The sequence below is a fragment of the Anser brachyrhynchus genome (genome assembly GCF_964034855.1).
Source record: "Anser brachyrhynchus genome assembly, chromosome: 2".
In the NCBI taxonomy this organism is placed as follows: Eukaryota; Metazoa; Chordata; class Aves; order Anseriformes; family Anatidae; genus Anser; species Anser brachyrhynchus.
In genome coordinates this window covers 35,603,059-35,609,004 of record NC_137695.1, presented here as the reverse complement: position 1 = coordinate 35,609,004, position 5,946 = coordinate 35,603,059, and positions in this window count along the sequence as shown.

The following is a 5,946-nucleotide window of genomic DNA, read 5'->3' as shown; positions in this document are numbered from 1 at the left end:
GGTAACGCCGGGCGGGCAGGCGCGGAGCAGCCGCGCAGGGCGGGGGCGGGCGCAGGGTTTGCGCCAGGCGTTGCGCGGTCGCGCAGCGCCCCCTGCCGCCCGCCCGCCGCCCTGCGCGCCCGCGCAGCGCCCACCCGCACCCCCGGCAGCCGGGGGGGGGCAAATCCCACCTCGGGCAGTGCCCAGCCTGAGGCTTTTTTGGGGTGGGAAGCGCAAAGGTGAGAGCTGGCCCGCAGCGCAAGTCGCCGTGGGGGCGCGCAGGGCGGCCCCGTGCGCTGCTTGAGTGGTGCGGGTGACGGGGGTGGAAAGGGACCGACCCCATGCCCCTACGGCTGCTCGTGGGGCCGCCTTACACCTCTCCCTGCTTGCACAAGGGACGTTGTCTTCCAGCCCCTGGACTTTCCCTGGCCCGTGCAGAAATTCTGCGCTGTGTGTTGGAGGCAGGCTGTGACCGGCCCCCATCCCGGGATGGCCAGATAACCCGTAATAAAAAGGATGCCCCACTTCACTTCTGCATAAACAGCCTATGGGGAATGGCCTTGGGTTGTCACTGCGCCCAGTGCTGGTCTGCAGCCTGGTTCCTGCAAGGTCAGAGAGGCAGCTCCTCCACACAGGCAAATAAATCACGCACTTACTGTACAAAACATCCCTCACTGCACAAATGCGTTTCATCCGAGACCGTGCCAGATTTTGGTAAGTGAAATGTGCCAGCCCTACCTAGCGTACAGCCTGGTCTCTGCCAAGGTAACTGCCCCTCCATGGCCTGCTGCCTTATAAATCATATATTTTTTTTATTTATTTCTTCATTGCAGGAGTGTACTGCAGATTTATAAAACATTTAAGAGCCAGTGGTTAATGTTTCATCTGTTCATGAATATCCTGAGGGACCAAAGTATTGTTTAATCTTCTACTAAACTAACCATGATTTATACAAAAGTTGTCTGAAGTGTTTTTCTTTTATTAGCAACACCATCGTGTGTCAAAAGCAGAACCTAGATTTATCTACTGCTCGTGCTACTCGTATAATACATAATGCTGTGTGCATTGAGTAAGGAATAAAAAGTAAATATTGCTCCTGCTGAGTGAGGGTCTACGGCTAGATGGCTTCATCTCCAAGGGGGTTTGGACACAGATCAACATCCCGCAGCCACAGCAGTTAATAGAGCCCTGAGCGTGCTAGATGTCCGAAGCACTCCTTGCCTCTGAAGTGGCTTAGCAAGTCAAAATGAAAGGCTGTGGAAACGAAAGAAGTTTTGGTTGCCCCGTCTGGCTGCCAGAGTGCTTGGACTTTTCCATGCAGCTCGGGCTGGAGATCCTAAATGGGGGACACTAAAATCACTAGCTCCTATTGGAAACCTGGTTTAGAAAGCAGTATTTAAACTGACCAGCTGTATTGACAAATTTGAGCCTGCTGCAATTGTAAAAGTTCCAGACAGGACTCTAAAAATGACATGACCTAGGGACACATATTTTATTACCTCTCACGGACTCCATTTCCCAAAAGTTATGGGAGGAAACCTCCTCCCTCCAAAACCTGTGAGCTCTGAAAACCACATTTCCTTTTGCATCACACCCCGTGCCCAGACATCCGCAGGCCCAGCAGAGCCCCAGGGCAGCCCCACACCTGGAGCATTGCAGGTGTCCCACCACAACAAGCCCCACATCCCCGTCTGAGCTCGGCTGGCTCCGTACTCTGTGCCTGAACAAGAAAAAAACAGGAAAAAATTGGGATTCAACATCCACAGCTAGGGCAAGGCTTAGAGACAACAGAGGCGGTGATAAATATTTTTATTTTGCCACTTCTCAAGGGACATGTTAAAGAAGGAAGTATGTTTATTATTCCCAATCAGAAACAACAATGTGACTCAGGGGCTGGGGTTGAAAGTGCATATAAATAATTTAGTGTAGAATATATTATAGGGATGTGGCGTAATTATCAAAAGCAAAACAAAGAAATGAAGAAAAAGCCATTCCAGCTCTTGAATTATATTTGGTCAGACAATGTTTTTCTTTATCTTTTTTTTTTTTTTAATATATATGTATTTACTTTTATTTATTTTATTTGAGAAACAAAAAGGAAGTCTTTGGTTTGCACCTCTGCACTTTCTCTTCTCAAGCTTGTCTTGAAAACCTCAAACTTTTCTGCACAGAGAAGACCAGATGAAGAAAAAGAAATGATACTACGCTGAGAATTCAATTTTCTCTAAAAACACAAGCTCAACTAATAACTCACAGGAAGCTCAGAATTCAAGTTACATTTTAACAACTGCTGAGGCACAATAAGCATGTTAAAAAATCAGAATGGTGCTGGTCTGCCCAAGCAAACAGAGCTTGCCTTATAGTTACAGAGTAGCAAGGACAGGACTGTGAAGTGAGGATTTCAGTGTTTCTGACCACATTGGATGTAAAAATTCCCTTTGTTTTCTTTTATACATTAGTACAGGGAAGAGGCAGGCATTGTCCTGAGCAAAGCTTATACCTGAGTAAAACTTATGTACTTGGGTCCTACCTGATTTAAATACACACTCATTCATTCCCGATTCAAAAGCAATGCCAATCGTTGGTATCAGTCGGTGCAACTCAAATTGCAAAATTCAGAATCAGTGAGTGCAATTCTCACTGACATCAAGAAGTTCAAAGGTGGGCCAGCCTTTGGTTTCAAGGCTCCTTTCATCAGCACTCTTGAGGCTGTGCCAGCTGGAGAGTGGCCAGGAAAAGGATGGATGAATCCATGAAGAGAGGAGAAAGATGGACAGAAGACTCTGTGATTGTTACCTGATGGACCAGCTGGTATCAGTAGAAGAAGGGGCTTTTTTTATGAAATATTTCCCTTGTTGGGAAAGAAAGGATACTGTGGAGCCACCAGCACACCAAACTTTCTGTGTCTTCACAGTATGATAACTCTGTGAGTTTGCTTGCTGTGACACCAAATCTCTCGAAAAGCAAAGCAAAACCAGGAGCCAACCTGAATCTCAAAACAAAACCAAAACAAACAAAAAATAACACCAAACCAAACCAAACCAAACCAAACCAGACCAACAAAAAAACTTCTCTTCTTTTAGCTTTCATCTTGCCTTTACTTCAGTCATCTCAGCAGGATCTTAAAGATTCTTTCCTACTTCTCCCCCCCCCCCAATTTGAGATGATGGTTAGCTATTGATCTTGTACCCTCAGTTGCTGACAGCATTAATTATTTAGGCTTTATTTTACTGTAATTCTTGGCAGCTCTCCATACTGAGATTCTCAGCTGCCAAATGGGGTAAAAACAGATATAAAAATGCTCATATTAAAAAAAAAAAAAAAGAAAAAATCATTCTAGCAATAAATCACTGTCTTAGTTATGGTTTCTTTTGTCATCTCAGTAGCCCTTATGGCCAAACCGCAAATCTTACAGAAGAGTAGTGGGGAAAAGCTCTCTAGTTTTAGTGTAGGTACGTAGGGTACCCACACTGTCAGAAATGCCAGAGATTTTCAGCAGAAAAATCTCTCAAAATGCCAAGAACAAAAGCCACATAAAGATGGCCTTCTTCCCCAAAGGTGAGGATGATCTTTCTTTGGATAACAACCACAAAATCAGGCGTAAGGGATACAAGCAGTAGAAGCCAAGTCTTCACTGGCATCACAGCTATATTTTTAATCAGGACGGAAGGAAATAGATGTACACACACTCAGGAGGTGAAAAGGGGAAACGACTGCTGAAAAACAAATGATACATCAGTCTTATATTGAACTTCCCCAATATCCTTTGCATAAAAAAGGTCAGATGCAGATAAGGTGTTAAAGATTTGAGGTTTCAGGCTCACACGGGAGATCTCATCAGAAGGGACTGTAGTCCTAAGTGAGTCCCCTACATCCCTAAGCGTGAGGCTGGTGGGACCAGATGAAGTTCTCCCGTCTTGCAGGGCAGTAACCTACCTGTCAGAGCACACTGCACTGAGCAAGCACAGGTTCATGCAAACTCATCTGGGGGACAGCAATTCACAGCCTGGAAATGGAAAAAATACCAAGTTTTAAAAAGTTATACTTAATATAATAATTAAAAAGGTGTGATTCTACCCGTATTTGACTGGTATGATTTGTGGCAGAAAGTATAAACAAAAGACCATGAACTAAATTTAGTCCCAGATTCTATTCATGCAGGTCCATTAATCCCAACTGCCATAAAAGAGTTTGCTTTTGGCCCTTGAGAGGAAGACATTTGTATTCTATGAATAATCTGTCCAAAGCATATTAAGACATCCCTACAGATAACGGTTAAAAAGAAAAAAAAATAGAATTTGTGCCTGAGTAAAAGGTACAGCGATGGGAAGAAATCTCATTGTGAGCAGAAATCTTTCTACTTGGTTACCACGCAATCTAATCCTGACAGTGCACCCGGCTTGAAAAATGACATCCCCATCTCCAAGAATTGAAAGGTGGCAGAAAAAAAGCAGGCACTCCGTGCTTTGGTCTAAAGCAATTATGAGCTCCTCACAAGCTCGAAGACAAGAATTGATTTTCATTTCTAGATTATCAAGACGTGGGGGCAAGCAGGTCAGGAAATCTGCCCCTATCTTGACCTTGCGGATTGGATTGTTCTCAAACCTGTTCAATATTGAAAAGAATTGTTTGGGTGGGAGGGGGAAAAGAGAGGGAGGGAGGAGAGAATCACAGAATCACAGAAGAAATCCTCTGGCATATTTTGTGCCCACTGGTACCTAAGAATCTTTTTTACCTTGCTTTCTGATCTTAATTATCCAACATATAGCCAAATATTTAAGGTGCTGATACTTGAAAGGCAGCCTGGTGCCCATAAATGACCAAATCTGATGAAGACAAGAGAAAATGTAGGACACTAAATCAGGGAGGCATAAAAGCCATAGAGAAGCAAGCACAGCCTGGCTTTACAGGAGACACAGATTTCTTTAGATCACCCCTGTGCTATGCATTAGAGTTTTTCCTACCATGGATTTGGCCTAAATCTTTTGTTATTGCAGTAATTCAGCATCTCAGAAGGCTCCAAACCATTGAGCTGTTACTTGGCTTCCATGGAAATTTTGGCATTTACTGAGGCGTCAGAGACATGCAGCTATGCTTTAAACTGAAATACGGTGAACCCTTGCTAATTCAAGAGCATAGGAACCATGTCACTGCTCAGATTACTTAAAAACAGAATTACTGTAACAATGGCAGGGTATTTGCTTTATTTTCGCCTCAATTTTAAACTTTTTTTTTTTTAAATAAGAATTTTGTAGATGCTTTAGATAAATACACGCATATTTAGTTCCTACTAGGAAAAAGTATATTGGCTACGGCGAGTAACACACAAGTTAAACAATAACTTCAAGAAGCATGTATGAAAAATATAAACCTTGCAGAGGAACTGGGAGCAGCAGGAGGTCAGTGTTAGCCCAAACACTAACCCAGCCATTCAGATTAATCAGTTCCGGAGTAGCGGGGTCCCACCCTATAATAAACTGTATAATGTGTGTACAGTCAGCCACTGCTGAAATAGTGCCAATTCTGGCAGAAATGCCACAGCTGCTTAACAGCCCACCTCGACACAAGCCCTCAAAGGAGAGAATGGGGAAAAAGCCAACCAAAAAATTTGGCTGCCTGTAACTGCAGGACTGCTGAGGCAAAATGGAGCTGGTCAGTGGGAATTGTAGTACTGTAACCAGACATTTTCCCAAGGAAAAAAAAAATGAGGGTTTTACAAAAAGGTAACGGAAAGAGGCAGGCAAAACCGTGCCTGCATTTCAGCTGAGTGTAGGTATTCAGTGGGGCAGCAATGAACACAGCAGAGGTTAGGTTTTTGTACGAACCTGGCTGGCTGACATGTTGTAGAGCCCAATATTTTCACGCCGGTTTTAGACTGACAGGGATCATCAAAATACGAATCAACAGAAGGCCAGTTCGCCCTTGTCCTGATGTATTAGTGCCCTAAATAAGGCAAAGATTTTAAAT